Below are 20,703 nucleotides of genomic sequence, written 5' to 3' on the forward strand. Positions count from 1 at the left end.
TTTTAACTGGATGATGGCGTACATCACAGTAGCTAGCAGATTATTTTAATACAGTAAGAGTGAAGACACACTGAGTGGTACGTGGTACGTGTTTTTTTACATGGGAAAAAACGCAGCACCCCTAGCCCATATACATGGTACACAGTCCCAAAAATCACCCCCTGGACTGTTTTCGGTGATATTTTATCCTTACTTAACAGTGATCGATAGCGATGAATCCCATATTTGAGGAAATATAGGAGAAACTTTTCGGTTGCATATGGATATGCATACACGTGCAACCTCTCAAACATATGCATTCTGCACATGCAACTATACCCGAATTCAATTTGGGGAACACCCACTTATTACGATCACAGCGGGAAGCCAAGGATCTAGTGTGTTTTCGCCCTAAGGCAAGTGTGAACCACATCCCAGCTTATGGAGGTCACGATCCTCAGTATTTATTGAACGACTATAAAAAAACAATTACGATTTAAATTGCAATGAAATATTGTCGAAAATAAAGAAGTTTAATTTAGTATTAATTGATTGTATTTCATTTTATTTATTTATTTTAGTTGAATTCAGTTTTCAGAACCGTTTAATTTAATATCGAATGTTTACCCCTTTCCTTAATGGCTCACCATACTACATACATATAAAACTGTAAGTTATTGTGCAATATTCAATTTAAAATTTCGTGTGTTGGCATTATAGATTTTTTCCATCGCCTTTTGAATTCCAAACGTCCATTTAGAAAGCGGATTACGAGTTATGTGTTACGATCTCGCCACAACGTGTACAATTGAACACCAATAAAACTCAGCGGGAAAGCGAGCTTTTAACTGGGGAAAATTGAAAATTGCCAACTACTACACACTCGCGAATGCTTTTTCTTATATTATATGTATGTATTATACATATATCGGAAAGCGTAGAGTGATATTTCAACGCCAAGGCCGCTCGACTGATAATTAAATTTTTCGAATTTTCAAAAAATAAAAAAACATTCCATATTACATCACATTTCAACGGACATATGTATATGTATGTATATCCAAACATTGCATATTTTAAACCGCGCGTTTTGTCGCCATTTTTTTCCTTTTGACTTGTTGGCATTCCGCTTGTAATGTGAATTTTAAATGAAGCTCTCACACGTGTGTTTTGATAGGATAGTGCAAGTGGATTTAACATTTGACTTTCAAATTTACATGTCTCTATAGATAGAATACAAAAGAGACATTTATGGATAGTTAATAAAATTTTTGATACACAGAAAATTTGTTCAAGAAATTCAGAAATTCGAGATGCTAATAACTTAAATTTGCGAGGAACTGAGGAGGATACTGATTTTTAAGATCCTTCTCAACAATTATTCTAGAAAAATCGGAAAATTCTACCTGGAGATGGTCGATCTGTGTTTTAATAACCACAATATCTCACCAGCAGCGTATGAGCCGTTATAATTGAAAGTCCAATTTCTTTTATTTCGAGAAATATTACGCAAAAAATTACATACGTTTTGCGTTGAACAATATTTAAAAATAGTAGTGGCGTGTAATGCGTTTATTCTGCTTTTCCGAGATTCTGGACATATCGAATTAAAATAAGTGATAACAATTTGTCAATTAAGTTAAAAAGAAATCGTGTTTTTGGAACTGAAAATTGGACGTCAGCCACTTTCAAATATAACGGCTCATACGATCATGCAATCGTATGGTAAAAAATAATTTCGATCATTTTGCCATATCGTTATCGTCATCAGTGTGGGCGTAGATAGTTGAAAAACCAACAATCAATACATTCACCAAATTCCACGATATAATGAGTGTCATAATGAATTTCCAGTTGAAAATATCCGAAAATATTTTCCGCACGACGATTTTTGGTATTCAATATATTCGACATTTTCCGAATTCAAAGCCGAATTGTGATAGAAAACAATTAAAAGTCGGACGACGTTTATATTTTATTTGCGTTGAATTTTAATGCGATCGTTCACAGTGTTTTCTGTCCATTGAATTGATGGGGCTTTCGTGCCATTTTCAACGACCCAATAAAACTCATAAATTCTGTTCAAAATAAACGAAACTATAAAAATGTCATCAAAGCACCCAAGCCGCATCAGACGATATCACAACTACGAAATAAAATTATTTATGTATTTTATACGTCATGAATAATCACACTTTTATTAGATTAGGTTTTATCTCTTTCATTCATGTAAAATATAATGTATTAAAATATTAAAGCCAATTCAAATGATTATAAATTCTTATTGTTGTTCGGATCGTATTAAATGTACACACATTCAAATTTTATGCCATTTTCAAATGTGGTCTGATTAAATTTATTTATCTCTCTTGGGATAAGTGGTTTCACTCTGCGACCGAAAAACCTTTAAGCGAAATATTTCATCTTGGCGTTTTAATTAAGCTCGGGCTTTCTTCGATCGCTTTCGGCGCTTTCTCTTTTTTTGTGACCCTCGGATGTGTATTTCGAATATGTATTACACGGTTTAAGCGAACGTGTATTTTTATAACATTATTATGTACGTGTCTCGCGCGTACAGTTCGCACAAATCGACACGAATGGAATTTTCTTCACGGCGAAAATCGCATTACGATTCCGGATTTCGCGAGATGGAAAACGGCGAACGTCAATCAATTTCTCTCATATTCGAAAGAAAATAAACCGATTTTCCGCGCAACGGATTTTTGCCTTCGAGGATAAGACAAGAAAAACAAACAATAGAACAGGATGTAATTTTTTACTTGTTATGGTCCAACGGACCCGAAAACATTTCTTAAACGAAAATAAAGAAACCCAATTGAAAACCTCCCAAAACTTTCCAACTCTTTATGATTTGATCGACAAAAATCCTGTGCTAAGCGATTGGCAAATATTTGTTGCGATTAAATGTTTTATGTGTATTAGATTTTATGTTTATGTTTGGATAAATTTGTACGCAAATGTTTTCATTGGCATTAATCAACTACAAGAATTATTTTACATACATACATATATACATTCATTTTATAACCTATATTAAATTAATAATAAAATTCATGAAAATATATTTATATTGGTATGAACTTCAACTCATCTTTCATATATGAGCAAGAGAAAGAAGTTTTAATAGCTCAAATCACTGGTTTTATAGCATTTAATTTAAATTAAATCAATGTTTATATTAAAGTTTTATAACTCAAATAATTACTTTTAAAGGTTTATTAGTTTATAGTTATAGCAATAAATATACATAAACTAATTAAACGATAAGCATTTTGATAAAATAAATATTCACTATCTAATATACATATAATACATAAAAAATATTCGAAACAATACACTGTGACACTGTTATCGAAAATGACTTTGTAGCAAAATTTATGTTTGTACTATGTACATATATACAATACCTATAGTTTGCTTTTATCTACAAATATAAAATACTAAAAGGATTAAATATAAATGACACCTAAATTTGTTTAATAAATATTAAAGGTATGTTCATACATATATTGTGGTCAACAGTATGATTACATTTTACATTTGAACCATTTCAATGATTAAAATGCCGAAAATAATGAAAGTGTATCAATTATGTAAGTGAAAAAAAATAAAGGTATCGTGTAAATCGTACTTTTGGACATTTTTTTATTAGAATCCATTGAAGAAAAAAATCAAGCGAAACCTTAATATGGCGGGCGGATGTCGAGATTTACGACAAAGACAAGTAGGAGATTTTCTGCTGAAAAGAGCTTCGCGCTGACAGTGAAAGTGTGCAGAGTTTTCCTCAGCCGGGTTGCGGGAAAAGTTGTTCAACCGTAGTGAACGATTAAGTTTTCCGCGAGGGTGCGCATCGACCTTACAGTGAATTTCATCAACGCGAAATTAAGAACGACCCTTTCACTGAGACTCTCTACCTCCACGGTTATTTATCGGGTTAACATTATTATATGTAAAATCAGTTTCGCATGAGAGACGGAAGGAGAAGGAACCGGTGCAAAAGATGTACTTTAACCGCACGCAAAATATGTACATGCAATGGAAAAAGTGTAAGAGACACTTGACAAATTTCCACGAAGGGCAAAACTCAAATAAATAACGACAAAAAAATTGCACGTTTGAGAACCTGCGGAAAATAGGGTCGGCACGGCAATAATATAGAGAAGATTTAAATCACTCGTAATAAACGGATAAAACGTCGACGCAGCATGCGAAGGGAGCGATGATTACGAGGTACGGTATTATATGCATTAGTGATCGTAAATCAATACATACACACATATAGAAGGAAGAGTTGAATTTTATCCATCTTATGCGGGAATCACACTATCCGGTTTACTGGACCGATTTTGATAATATAGTGACGCCAATCGAGAAATTTGGCACTAAATTGGTTTGTCAAATAATACTAATTTAGACTAGTCAAAAATTGCGTTCGTTTCGGGGACAGATTCAAATGTAATTTTTGAAATTTTGTTTATAAGTGTCCATGTATATATTATTTTATTTTATTGTGTTATGATATAACATATAAGCTAACTTTTGCGCCTGCCTTTGTACAATGTATGTATGTATATATACATATACATATATATATATATATATATATATATATATATATATATATATATATATGTGTGTGTATATTGTGTATATATATATATATATATGTGTGTGTATATTGTGTATATATATATGTATATTGACAGACGGTGCGATTCTTGTACTACAGTATCCTTTAATGTATAAAGTGTGTCTCTTAAAAAATTAAAACTATTCCATGATTTATTATGCGAGGTGATCACTTTAAATCGAGTGTTAGTCAAGTATAGTTTTAAGTATAGTTGAAAAGTAGTGGAAAAGGTTTTAACCAGAGCTGCTGGTTGATTTTGGGGAAAAAAACAGAGTGGAAAAGGTTAAAAAGGCTTTTGAATTTTACATTATGAATATTGAAATAGCTCGAGAGAAGCTATTTACATTCGATTTCAATTAATTTCCAAAGATAAAATTACAGAATCTACATATATGAAGTTTTTGGGGCATTACCTTTATAATATTTAAGAATACATAAATTGATACTGTAAGCTAGGTTCTAGGCCGAAGCAAAAACGTTCATTTCCAAATTTTCATCGATGAACCTAGTGGAAAACTTTCGTTGTATCTAGAAAACGTTAAATAAAAAAAAAATCGATGATTTTATACAAATTTTGTCGAGATAAATCGATCGGTTGGAAGCACAGAATATTTTTTAAAACCAATGTTTTTTTTATATAACTTCCCTTTGATACATTAAAATATTTTCCGCTAGTTCCATCGATGAAAATCCAAAATTCAAATTTTTCACTCCGGCTTACTAGGCTCTTATTATTTTGATTCATTATTAATATTTAAGTAATTTCTTGATACTAAGTACTATCTTGATACTATGAGAGACTGCAAATTTTGCTGCAATGTAAAAAAATATATAAAACTTTCGTTGTATCTAGAAAACGTTAAATAAAAAAAAAATCGTTGTTTTTATACAAATTTTGTCGAGATAAATCGATCGGTTGGAGGCACAGAATATTTTTTAAAACCAATGTTTTTTTTTATATAACTTCCCTTTGATACATTAAAATATTTTCCGCTAGTTCCATCGATGAAAATCCAAAATTCAAATTTTTCACTCCGGCTTACTAGGCTCTTATTATTTTGATTCATTGCTCTTATTAATATTTAAGTAATTTCTTGATACTAAGTACTATCTTGATACTATGAGAGACTGCAAATTTTGCTGCAATGTAAAAAAATATATAAAACCCTGTAAACATTTTTGAAAAATCTATTAAAATTTTGTATATGTATGTACATATGTTCATATTATACATATGTACATAAGCTATGACAACACACAAAGCCTTCTAAAAAATCATCCCGAGAACCGTCTAAAAGCGCCATTCTATCTACATACATATTTTTTTTCATTAAAATCAAATTTCCTAAATACATTCACAATGTCCATGTAGACATTCTGCACTTTTTTCTCGGCTCAAAGAACGACACAAAAGGGATGCATTGTTCACGAATCGCGAGAGCTACTTCACTACACGTGCACAATACGCTCGTCCACTACACTTGCTCGTACTTCTACTAGACGTGTTTCACTGTCGACTACATACATACATACATATATGCATATATATATATATATAATTTATATACTATAAATTAAGTGGCGAGAGTGTACCTGCATAGATTTTTCAACCGAATCAAAAATGAAAACTCGCGTAAAGCCCACGCATTCGTGGGAATTTGAACTGCCATTGCTTTTCGCCGTAGTAAGTACACGACGTAATGACGTACTTCGCTCGCGCGCCATTTTTATATCATTTTTATTTTTTTTTTGCTAAGGAATTTGTGCCCGTTTCGCTTTTTTATATTTTTATTTAATGCTATGGAGAATTTTAGTCACGTGCTTAATTTACATTTCACCTTTCAGATTTAAAAATTTCCAAGAACGACACGCGTACTAAAAGCCTAAGCGCAGCGCTGCGATTCAACCGCTAAAATTAAATATAATACATGTGTTGAAATACTAATTTAAAAATAATATGTATTAAAATAATGTGTAAGCACAATTTCAGTCGATTGAAGTTCGAGCTTGAGATACGCATTTTTTGCAAGAAATTTCAGAATTTTACGAGGAGAGACGCAAACCCGATTTAGGGACTGCTTCCTGCGCGAACGATCCCAAACCGGAAGATAGCTAGGAAGGGCTCGGTACGGATATTGCTCGAGCCCGCTCCATTCACGTTCCGTTCCCTTGTCATACAACCAATACCCGATGTGAACTTTTCTACCCTCAAATAAAGTCAAAAGTACATACATATACACATAAATACCTACCCATTCGAATTTATTAAAGATATCTTAACAAATCAGTGTAGTATATAATATATATACATATGTACATATAATACAATAGGCTCATACGAACAATGCATACGCGTGCCAATGTATACATGTATGCTATGGGTAGAGACACTTTTTTTTTTGGCATCTATTTTTGTCAATTTTTGCATTTTCATTTTGCATTTTAACGTCTTAGGACATTAAAAATGTTCAATTTTAGCGTCTATTTAGCATCTATTTTTATGAAGAGTTTAATTTTAAATAATAAACAATTTCGATGAATTTCAATAAAATTTATATACAATTTAAATACAACACAACAATTAAAAAATAATAGAAAAATTCAGAAATATTTTGTAATTAAAACTACAAAGAAAAAAATGTGAATATTAAAAAAAAAAACAAAAAACATGAATATAAAAATACAAAGACAAAAAATATGAATATAAAAATATAATACCAATTAAAATTTATTAAAACAACATGGAGCATATTTCTATAGAATATTTTTGAGATTATTTTTTGAGATATAGATTATTAAATTTGAGAATATTTTTTGAGATTTTTATATATTATTTTTTGAGATACGATCGGTAACAATTATATCGTATTTACTAAAAAATTCCTTTCAGCATCCACACTATTGACTTGACACCAAATAGATTTTAGGCCTGCACAACCAAATTCTTCATGTTTAATTTTTGTTGTCATCAATAATAGCAATATATTCGGCGTGGATTCACTTTTTATAATCTCTATTAATTGTCTAAAAAAGTGCTGATATCCTTCTAAACATTGAGGTTCTGTTAATACATTAAACAATGGCACGTTTCTACAAAACAAAACTGTTTCTTTAACATTAATATTAGATTTACCTGCCACAGATGGATTGAATAGTTTACTCAATGTTTGGAGGAATAGATTTGTCTCATTTAATGCGATTCTAGTTTTAAGACGCTGTTTTGCGCAGCCTATTGGATACAGAGCTCCAACTGTCTGCTTTTGTTTACAGTAGTATACAAAAGCAGTTGGTTTCGACAGGAAAAACACCGTCTATGGTAAACTATGGGCAAAGGTATAGGAAGACCCTTCTAAATTGTCTATTAATTTAATAAATTTTATGTAAATTTAACTTTTTTTTGGTATTTTTGCATCTATTTTTGCTTCGATATCGAAAAATATATGTATGTACATACATATTTAAAAAAAATGAATGTAATAAATATGTATGTATATTAAAGTTATCTACTTTCACGACACACAAAGTGAGAGACGGTTACTAATACGTTGCATGAGCAACACAAAAAATACGTACTGCAAACTTCGTAAAATAAAACTTTTGCGTGCTGAACAATACAAGGTTCCAAATTTTTTTTATTTCAGACAATAATTCTGAAAACTTTGGGTGAAAAAAATATACCAAAACAATGGCTAATTAAAGAAATTACTCGTCAGGTAGAGTTTGGTACATATGTGCATACATAAAAAAAAATTATGTGACTTGATAACAGCAATAAAAAAATCATTGATTATTATATTGCACGTGTTAGAAGTAATTAATTATTGTTCACCCGTCGAAACGCCAGCTCCAAATGACCCACGGTCTAAAACCGCCCAATATTTATACTCTCCGCATCGAGAGATCATTGGTCGATGGGTCGCGAGACCTTATTGGTTGTTGTATACGACTATTTTATACGCGAACGCGAGATCGGCTGATCAGCGCTATTAAGTCAGTGGTTGGCGAATGCCACTCACCTAATTAATCTCTATGTTACGATATTAATAATATTTTATTGAGCAATTAAATTTTCTAACCTTACCATGATATATTTAATCATTCCACATGTGAAGTAAAGGATATATTAATTAACATACATACATGCACATACTTGTATATACATATGTTTGCATGTTCCATTTTGGGCTATTCATCTCCAAGGTTAAAAAAGTCTTCATTGAGTATAATTTGGAACGGAAAATGAAAAAATGCGAACGCACTGCGAGTTTTGGAAAAATCCCTTACCAAATTTGAAGCATTCTCATTCTGAAGACTTCTTTGATCGCGACCCTCCCTACACGACAGATAAAGGATAGGGGGCGGGGGTGGGTGAAATCTCCCTTCCATACCACCTGTCAATATCAATAATGTTCGTCAAACTTTTCAAACGTCTTCGAACCCTTATCGATACGACCCCCATAATTTGCCTCGAAATACATCATTCAATTAATTCGTACGATTCGTTACGACTCTAATAACATGCTACCCCTACCTTTGCGATCCTTGCGAAATGTTTAATTAAAATTAATAATGGAAAATCGAGTTGCGTGGCAGGATCGTCATATCGCCATCGAAATGACAAAAGGAACCTCGACATAGAAACACGCATACGCTTAATGAATCCACAATAGTACTTATTACATGTATTATTCAACCACCCTCATATCATATTTGAGAAATTATGCGTAATAAACCTCACAATCACGACATAATTCTGTAGGTCTATTTGAGAGCAACTTGAGGTGGTGACATTTTATAAATTATTCATCAAAGTTTAATTTAAAATTACATATACATACATACATATGTAGGTACATGTGTATATTCAATGGAATCAAAATTTATCTCACAAAACCAAAATCGTCCGTCGAATTTTCCTACGTAGGTATAACAATAAAGCTAATGAACATAATTTAATGAGCAAGTTAATGTATGAAATTTCTTTATAATATCAGAAAATTAATAGAAAAAAAACTATTTTTATTTGACGTGCGTAGCGATGTATCGACAAATGTAGCCATAAATATGTATATACATACATGTTTATTTATTTAAAGAGAAGAATATAGAACCTAATAAAAAAAACAAATGCAATAATAGAATACGTTACGATCTCTTATTAAAGAATCCCCCAACCAGATTAGCATATTTTAGATTAAACAAATCCAAGTTAATAGAAATCTGTTTGAGGAACTTGATGCCTTTGGCAACAGGCGACGAAACCATCAAATTGGTACGTACCATAGGTGAAGAGAATAAATTGCGATATCTAATGTATCTGAGTTGGCTGGAGGAACATTGAAGCTCAATTCTCAAGAATTTGAGGATTGCTTACCAAACCAAACCAGTAATTTATAAAAATGTTTCCCCAAGTATACTCTACGTCGTGACAAAGGGGAATTATAACCTAGTACTACCAGCATGTATGCACTAGGATAGAGATATCTGAGAAATCTCCTCTCTCGATTCCCAAACAACGAACCTTACCACTGGAGCTCCATATAATAGAATAAAACTTAAGAATGCTTCGTACTCGCGAATCATATAGCATACGGAGTACTAATGTACTCTGGAAAGGTTTACTTGCACGAAGTTCGAAACCCAGCATTTTTGTGACTCTCGAGCAAATATCATGAAAAGATGTTCACACAAGTATATAAATATATTTAAATATTTGTAAATAAAAAAAAATAAGAAACGATTCAAAAATCTAATGGTATTGTGTAATTGTTAATTTAATTTACAGAACAAACTTCAGGTAGCTACGAAACAACGGATAATTTAATTATGTCGTAAAGTTTTAATGGTAGGTAAAAAGTTTGTGAATCGATTGCGGTTGCGTAGCCAAATTACAAAAACCGCAACCGAGGAAGTTTTAAACAATTAATCCGATACATCTTAATATTGGCTAATATATTATATTTTCTTTTTTATTATTTAGCGGATTTTCAACGTTCTTCGTTGTCTTTAAAACAAGTATACAATGTACTAATGTACTATGTCTATGGAAACAAAATTATAAAAAAACCTTTCATAAACAATTTATTTATAAAAGATATTTCCTCAAAAGATTCGCGGCCAACTTTGTACTTAAAAAGAATTACACACGCTAAAAGCTTCGAATAAAATATTATTTAAACATTCTTTTTGTTACGCAATTTCCAATCGCCTAAAGGAAATACGAGAATTAATCCGTACTTATAACGAAATTTTCCCTATTTTACCGAAGTACATACCCACATAGACACCTACTTAAAATCAGCACTTTTTTATTACATAAATATACCATACAAACCTATAAGAAAATGCGAAATACGATTGGTATAAAATGTGTTATATTAAGTTTCAGTTTTGTCACTTGTATTATCAAATAAATTTATGATAAAATTTTGTTATTTCGCAACATGCGAGGAAACGACTTTCATCCTAAATCCCGATTACTATAGGAAAACTTTTTTACCCGGCAAAGGCTTTGATTGATATTCTGTTTAGAAATATGTGACAAAAGGGAAAACATCTTTTAGGATCAAGACCGAGGACAAGATTCGATTCGTTGTCACAATATATTGTTTGTTTCCCCGACAAAGAACATGTCATATGATACATACATGTGTACATATAGAAGTACTACACAGTTTGTCGTATTGTGTTTCATAATTTTACCATTCGTTCATTTTTTCTTTTATGTATATAGTATGTACATACATATGTATGTATATACACATTTTCGCACGTTATTTTCTCCGAATTTTTTATGTCAAAGACGAAGTGATCCTTTGTCAATCGTCACCTTTTAAAACGTAAATTCAAATAGAAAATACGGTTATATAACCAACCTATAACTGATTAAAAGGAACGACCTCCCTTTCAAATGTACTTATGTACGATAAAACCTGGTAGGAACATTTCATCCAAAATTGGCTCAGTAATACCCGAACAAGAACTCACCATATTTCTTGCGATGAATTAAACTCCTTTCAGCGCTATCAAATCCGTACAATAACATCTATCAGACGTCTGTATAATATCGAAATATTCAATATGAAACCATTCAAACTCTTTCCTTTATTAATACTGCCGACCATTATCCATTTTCCGTAAAACAAAATTAAATATCACAAATGAAAATTGTTTGATTTATTTTTAGCTATTATCCCACAACAAAAAAATATTTATTGAAAATAAAATTTTGTTACATAATCACAATTGAATTTCATATAAAAAATCGTGACATTTTTTTGCATCACTTAACAATACATACATATGTTATATCTATTGTATACAATAACGGAATGAAAAGTCTCTCCAGTGATGCATTGCCATATGATCAATAGAATCCATTTCATCAGAGAACATTGTATTCGATTTGAATCGTCGAACGCGAATATACATGCATATATTATACATCCGTAGATTTCTGACCATAACGAAGTGATTTCAAAAAGGGTTCCTCCGTAAATACCCGATAAAATCCAAGATAAGACTAGGCCTTTAGATTTTACACGCTCCGCAGATCCGCGATAGCTAAATTGAAGTGAAAAGTCACTCGAATACGAGTTATGAATATTGATACAAAAAGTCACTCGGAAACTCTCCTTGTCCCTTTCATGAAAAACATATCGCCTCCTTTAACAGTCGAAGGGAAATGGAAAGGGCATTGAAAACGTATTACTAACCCTCGAGGCGAGTACGGACCTTCATTTTTTTTCGAGAATTGTTCACCAAACGAGGCTATTGTCCGGGATGCTTTCTTACGAAAATGCGATCCGACATGAATGAATTCCGTATAAAACCCCCTGAATCAATCCAAGAACACGGGATATCAGAAAATTTAAATGAACAATAATATTATATTTGAGCGTCTTTGTCTGCGGTTTTTTTTATCAAATAAATCAATATATTAATATTATTTATGTAGATAAAAAAACACGATATTTTTATATTCCATTCTTAGATAGATAAACATATGTTGAATGACACACGTATGTATGTATGTATGTATGTATGTACATACATACATACATACATATGTTTATTCCAGAACGAGTCGTTCGATAATAGGCAAATTAATCAAGAACACAGAATCGACAACAAAGTAGGGTGTATGGCGCGCCCTTTCACTTTAGAACCACTGGCGCTAGTGATCAAAACAATTTACACGTCTTGTTGCGGCTTACACAAGCCCCCTTGTCAATAAAGGTAAATTTCTCCGTAGACCCAAAGAGGGGGATTTCATTGCCGAGAATTATTTCCATGGTTTCTTGACATCCAGGTAATCTATAAACGGGTGGGTAATTTTCCAGGTCACGTTGATAATAGTGATCGCAGATAAAAACTCCACCCTACGTAATTCAACTTGCACAAACAGACTTATGAAGTATTCTCCCTTAAGCTCTTTTAGCTGTCTTGTGAGAATCATTTAGACGGAAGCATGGTGTGAATTGAATCACAGAACAAATTGAATTGAATGGAATTTTGTATACAAAAAACCAGTAGACTACCCCTAAAATAATTCTGAAAAATTAGTATCGTTATTGCTAATTAACCCACCCTATGCAGCTATGTCTCAATCTGGCATTTTTTAGGAAAATACTCATCGTTTGCTGTAAGGAAGAGCGTTCAAACAATTAAATGCAAGACAAAAAATTGATAAATCATCTAAACAGCAGATATGATCTTTGGCTAGTCGTTTCATATCTAGTTATTTTAACAATTCCAAGAAACTTCTTTCGGAAATTGTGAGTTTGCTAACAATTCGAAAAGGACTTGTATTCGTACATAAGTAAGGTGGAATAGACTCAATAAAAAAAGTTTCCATGGTGCAAAATTCGATGAGTACGATATGTCACAATCCAAATACTCGAAAACTAAACGCAACCCCAACTCAATTCTAATAAAATCCAATTTAGTTCTAGTTTATAGACTTAATGAGTATCTTTTGACACCCGCAAATTTACGACTGAGCCTTAAGTAACATAAAAATTCAACTTTATTTTTCTCATCGCGTGTACTATAGTACTACGTACATACATATGTACATCTTATCCATGTGCCTACATACGTATATACAGACATATAATTGTACGGTTTAAGTAAAAGAGTTATTTTTTTCTCCATTATAGGCAAACCCTCTAATCTCTCCCACTTTGTCTGTCTTTCTCGATCGTTTTGTGTGCTCGAGTGGCTTTAATTAAATCTTAATTGCAATAGAAATCGGCCAGAGCAAAATCTCCGATATAATTCCCCCCTCCCCGGAGGTAACCCTCTCGCACTCCGATATCTCGAACACAAGGAGATATCTCTCGCTTGTTAATTTCCCCTCCCCCTTCTTCCCTCTGTATATTTGCAAGATGGAAGATGATATTGAAGATGATATTGGAAACGTGTCCTTATTGACGGAGTGAATTTACTCTGATGAGTCGTCAATAAAGCGATTTCGTCACTCCGATTTGTACACATCGTAAATTTGCACTCGCACACAATATCGCTGTATATGTACATACATGCATACATATAAATACATCTATCTACGAGCATATGCAGACTTATTATTTATAGGTTCTATTTGTTCATGGCGGATTACAATCGACGCAGTTAATCGATATGACTTATATACCTATACACATGTACATATGTAAATATGTATATGTATATATAAAACAACAATAATTCAACTCAGAAACCATAATTTTCCATTAAAATGCATAAACCTTACATAAACCAATGCATAAACCTTTGAAACTAGTGAAAATTCATACTTTAAATACTTGACTACAAACTTGAGATATGTTTTTTTAATTTCAATCTCGAAATGTTGAAAAATTTACTGACGAGTATTCCTACTGCACCGTGATAAAATGTTTACCGTCAAAAATACTGACTTATATCGATATCGTCAAATTATTTCTTTTTAATTCTGTGAGAGGAAACAAATAGGAAAGAGGAGGTAAAAATGAAATTAGGTCATATTACATCAAATATGACCTAATCTAAAGAATCAGTAGTAAAGCAATTATTTCCAAAATCAAAATATGTATACATATGTATATGTATGTGTGTATGTGTGCAATGCAATTAAAGAAAAATTAAACCTACCGATGCAATAAATAAATAAGAAATAAATATGAATCAATGAAAAAAAAAATACTATCTACTGTAGACACACTGTTCCGTAAAATTCATGTGTATACGTATCAACAGTTTTAAAACGCCAATAATTTACAGCGTTGCAACGTTGATAAAATTTCTGATTTAAAATGATTTATGTGTCCGCCAGATGCTGCGAAACGTCTCAATATCGGCCTTAAGCCCCGATTTACTAAGGAGGTATCAGATAAGCCGTAAAATTTTACATCCAATACATAAACTAACATATTAAAAACATGCACGAATATAATATTCACACATATTGCGACAAGACGAACAATTTAATATTTATTAATTAGATAAACTTCCAACATTCGATGAATATGTGTAAAAATAATATAAACCTTATTTTAACCACATCATATTATATACCTAATAGAAATTTCAATAAACTACATTTATTAAAAAAAATTCTACGCTTTACTACATATGTATATATAAGAACATCGATTAAGTCAAAATATTCGAAAATGGCCACTATTTCAAAAATTTTAACTTATCCATATATTCATCATTACATATTATATTGTACATTACATATGTGTGTATATGTACATACACATATATGCAAATGACACCGGGTATATTTGCTAGTATGTATGTAGTTAATATGATTTGTTACAAACATCTTAATAATAACGATAAACCAAATTCGAATATGAAATTGTGAAAAATATTCACACTACTTACAGTTCTAATATTTGGCTTCAAAAAACGAAGGTAAAAAAAAACACAATAAATATAATGTTGGAAAAACACTAAAGTCGTTTGCATGCAATACTCTATGGCCATTCGATATAATAATATGAACACCAATTAATAGTATTGGTTAGTGAGCAGGAGCAGCATTGAGGATACAACTTGTCAAAGAATTTTATTTTTTAGCTTTAAAATCCCAAAAATATTAGCATAACTAGGCGACTCAAGTGTTTCCCATACATATAATAAAATACTATTGAAAGTTCCATCGCATTCATAACTTTGAAAGTCTTTATAACACAATGAAACTAATCGTGTACATAAAGAAGAAAGCGATGGAAATATTCAAGTGTATTAAAAATGCATTTTTGATTTACCTGAGTGCAATCGAACACGAGACGAATAGTTTGAAATCACATATTCTTCTTCTTCTTCCTCCAGTCGGCAAGTCGCACACTTGATCCAAGAACTGGTGTAAACACAAGGAACGACCTGTTGCCGATCACGACGAAACGCGACGATGCAACGTCATGGATGCGAGGCGAGCCGGTGCATCGGATGCAGTTGACTCGTGTGTTGCAAAGTGCAAGTGGGCAGTTGTTCGGTTGTTTGCGAGTGGCGCGAAGGCGAGAGCGGAGGGCGGAGCGCTAGGGCACGTCCCCCCGACTGGGGGCTCTGCGGTCGACTGGGCTCCACAGGTCTCCAGGACGGGTGGGGAATGGGGGCCCGGGGGCCCGGGGGCGTCGGGAGACGGAGGGAATGGTGTGAGGGGTCCAGAAGGAGCGCAGGCGCGAGCCCGGCTGCAGCCCGGCCGTCACTCGGTCACCGACGCCGACGCATATCCACTTGCATGCACTTGTTGATGCACCTGGACCGGATGTTACGTGCACCGCACAGACTTTCCATGCCCCTCTCTATATACATACATACGTACATACTATTTCAGTTCAAAACTTCAGTTGGTGACTTGTTCAAAACAGCTGTGTAGTTCGTCTGCAAGCTGAAAATGAAAAGTTTTGAATATTTGAGGTGCGTTTAAGGGTCTGTTCATACCTATCCAGCACGACCCGAATCCCGCAAGTATTCTGCAAGTACGGACAGTATTCTTTAGTACATTCTATATGGACGCGCATGAATGCGTAAATGCGCATGCGCGAATGGAGTATGAATACGTCCGTATAATGTACCAAAGAATACTATCCGCACTTGCATATGACACCTGCAGGATACGGGTCGTGCTGGATAGGTATGAACAGACCTTAAATCGGTGAATGAACAAACTAAATAAAAATCGTATGCGCGGGCTTAGACGTGTTGGCGAACGTGTTTGTGTTCGCGAACGCGAACCCGGGCACTGAAGTTTATGCTGCATCTACACGAGGCCAATTGTTAAGACATTCCGCCTAGCCATGCCAATATTGGCGTCGCGGATATGGCAGGGCTGTGGAGTCGGAACATTTCAAGTAATCGGAGTCCAACTACATTTTTTTTAATAGAATTACGTCGACTCTAGGGCTACCAGACGTACCGGTTTTCCGGAATTGTCTCAATTTTTCGAGGATCCACATCCATGGTTAAAAAAGCGAAATTGAAAAAATCAAGGTTTTTCTCAATCTTTTTTGGCAATATACATACATATATGTAATTAATTTCATCTAATATTAAAATAATAAGAACTAAATAAAATGGGGACAAACAGAAGGGAGAATCTTAATTAATGTAAACATGTACTTTCTATAACTCTTGTTTTATTTTGTATTTATTTCACAAGACTTTTGTAAAATGTAAAAAATATTCATAAAAGCCCTAGTCAATTAGAATCCAATCCGAAGCAAATCCAATTAATCTGTAATTGGACTCGGATGTTATATATATTATATTTTTACTCTTTGTTTATGCATTTCTACGTCTTGTTGTCTGTTGGTTTTTCAATAAATAAAATAAAATCGTTGAATAGCATTGCACATGTTTTGATGTGTTCTGGCCAAAACCAATTGTTTCCTCCGTCTCATACTTTTATATTATCATTTTTTTTAAATTGATTTGTTTATTTATGAAATTGATACACATATATATGTATTCTATTTATTTATTTATTTTATTTTATTAATTGAAAAATCAACAGACAGGATGTACATAGATATGTATAAAAAAAACAAATAGTAAATAAATAATATATGTAACATCCGAGTCCAATAATAGATTTTTACAAAAATGAAAAAGATAAATATAAGGAAAACAAATTAAAAAGTAAAGAATAAAGGCATGAAAAAATATTTAGAACATTGCATAATTAAACTATAGTATTAAAATATTTGAAAAAGGTTATAAAATAGAATATAAGAAGAAATTGAAATTTACAAATATAAAACAAATGAAAAAGGTAAATACAAAATAAACAAATGAAAAGGAAAAGAATGAAAGCTATAATATGATTAAATAGCACATTACATAACTAAACTAAAGTATAAAAATATTGGAAATATTAGAAAAATAGAATAGGAGAAGAAATGAATCAATCGGTCAAGATTCTCTTGATGTTAGACCTGAATTGATGTAGGGAAATACCAAATAGATCAACCTCATTCAGCTCTCCGTTAAACATACGATAAACGCGCTGCAGATAAAAATATTTTTTGGGAATTAGTATTGAAAGGATCAAGTGAAAAGAGTGCAACGCGTCTAGAGTACCGAACTGGGATTCTGAAATTAACCTTATTCAGTAAATCAGAACAATCAAGGAAACCATTTATGAGCTTAAAGAAGAATATAGCATCAGTATGTCGTCGCCTGACAGAAAGATTGTTAAAAGAAAGGATTTTTAAAATGTCGGAAACAGTAGAATGGGTATAGGTAGGAAAAAGGTAGCGTAAGGATTTAATAAATTTAAGTTGAACTTTCTCAATACAATTAATATGGGATAAATAAAAAGGTGACCAGATAATTGAGGCAAATTCAAGGTGAGACCTTACAAAGGAAAAATAAAGTAATTTTAGTACATAAGGATCATTAAAGGGTTTTGTTGAGCGGAGTAGGAATCCAAGATTCTATGAATGTACTTACATTTTATTTATATCTATTTCATTACTAATAATTCAATAAATTGGGTTAAATTTAAATTTTGAAAATCGCTTTTATTCTTATTGCTAATAACTTTATACGTTAGCAAAAAAAGTCGATATTACTAAAATCGTTCAAGTTGGAGTCGGAGTTTAGAGTCGGAGTTGGAGTCGGAGTTGGAGTCGGAATCGAATCATAAATTAAAGTCGGAGTTGGAGTTAGAGTAGCAGTCGGTAAATTTTGAATCGACTCTACAGCCCTAGGTATTCTGAGACAATGAAATGTTCTCGAGCCACTTCTTTTATTTACCATGGTGTCATTAAAGGTTTCCCCAAACACCTATGGCTTAAGTTATACGTTTTTTTTAAATACATCGTATGTGCCATGGCAGGAATTACCCCAAGACGACACACATGGTTTGATTATTTCTGTACACATATAAGTATTTATAAGTTTTCAAACATGACAGGACATAGAGACATCTATGAACAATCAACAATTTGTTTTACGGAAAATTTGAGAGAAATGCATTATGTGGGTAGCATTTAACAAATTCTAAATGCTAAACTCGAATATGTGATATATTTGGAGGGGGGAAATATATTGATTAATCAAATCCGATACAAATATTAAGCTAGAAAAATCGGAAAATTCTAACAGGAGACGGTCTATCTGTGTTTTTACTAAGCACGAGATCTCGCCAACAGCGTATTTGACCAGCAATTGAACCCACGACTTATATACTGGTATGCAGCTTTACTAGTGCACCACGCTGTGGCTATAAGTACTATAGAGGTGACAAGTAGGTGGCCAATTTGGTGAAGAACCGTTTCAACAATGAAATCAGATAAACTAGGAAACGATCGACTTGTAGTTACATATTTCCAAGGTCTGGCCAGTAACACAGCTGGGCCTAGGCTCGAACCCGTGACCCTCCAGCATTTGGCATTATATGTTCACTTGCTAAGCCATAATTGTAAGCACCCTCAAAAATCAGATCAATCATTATCCGTTCTAGAAAAATACCGGAAAACCACTGAAGATAAAAACTTTTTCGAATATCATGGAAAATAGTACAAAGTTTACGCGTTGATGTCTATATTAAAGAAAATTCAAATTTTCAGAAATACAATAAATGGTTTCAGATAAAAGCAAATTCAATCATATATGTATAATATCAAAATCATTACATTTACTAGTCACTTACATATGTACATATGTCGATGCTGCGGACGCTGCTGTAAAAATATGTATCTCCTTCCGGTAACTCCTTTAGTGACCGCTAAGATCTCCAGAGCCGGCTAATGTTTGAGTTATTTCAATCTCAATTGGGATTCTTCTTTATTTGCCAATAAAGGTACATAGTTGACCGTTTAAGTAAGCGGCAATAACAAATGAACAAAAAAAAATTAAATAAAAAAAATAAATGAATATTCGTAATTTTACTAGCCATTCGTAAAAAAACAATACGATATCATTCAAAAAATAAAGTAAACACATTTATTTGCAAATTATTAAACATAAAAGATCCTAACTCAATCACACCGGTATGACGAATTTCACAGGATCAGAACATGTCACAATGAATACAGGATCATAAAGACAAGCCTTAAGAGGGCTGGACACTAGCGCCTTGTCCATACAAACGTATTACACTTCTCCCTTTCTCAATTATGGCACTAGAGAAATTATTTTTTAATATACTATGGATATCCACTATTGGCATGCATCTGTGCTTTTATTTTTTTGATTAGTTATTTTTTATAGGAGCTAGGAGCCGCCAAACATCTATAAAATCGCCTCTTTTTTACACCCACGAAAAGAGTCCAGCGTGCTTATTTAACGATCGATTTTTAAAAAAATACGCACACAGTTGCATAGAAAATATCTTTCTCATACCGATGATTTTTTTTTTAAATTATTCCAGTTTCGGAGGAGAAAATTGGAGAATACGAACCTCGATTTTGTCAATTTAAAATACGTATTTTCTGGTCGAAGCGCAACTTTTGCATTCACTCAATATATATATTGATTTATATTGTCGCATTTACTCAATATATATATATCGAAGAAAGCAACAAAATTAATGTTTCGGGTGTACAGCCCTCTCAAGAAGTTGTTAAAATAAA

This window comes from Arctopsyche grandis, chromosome 7 (genome assembly GCF_051622035.1).
Source record: "Arctopsyche grandis isolate Sample6627 chromosome 7, ASM5162203v2, whole genome shotgun sequence".
Lineage (NCBI taxonomy): Eukaryota > Metazoa > Arthropoda > Insecta > Trichoptera > Hydropsychidae > Arctopsyche > Arctopsyche grandis.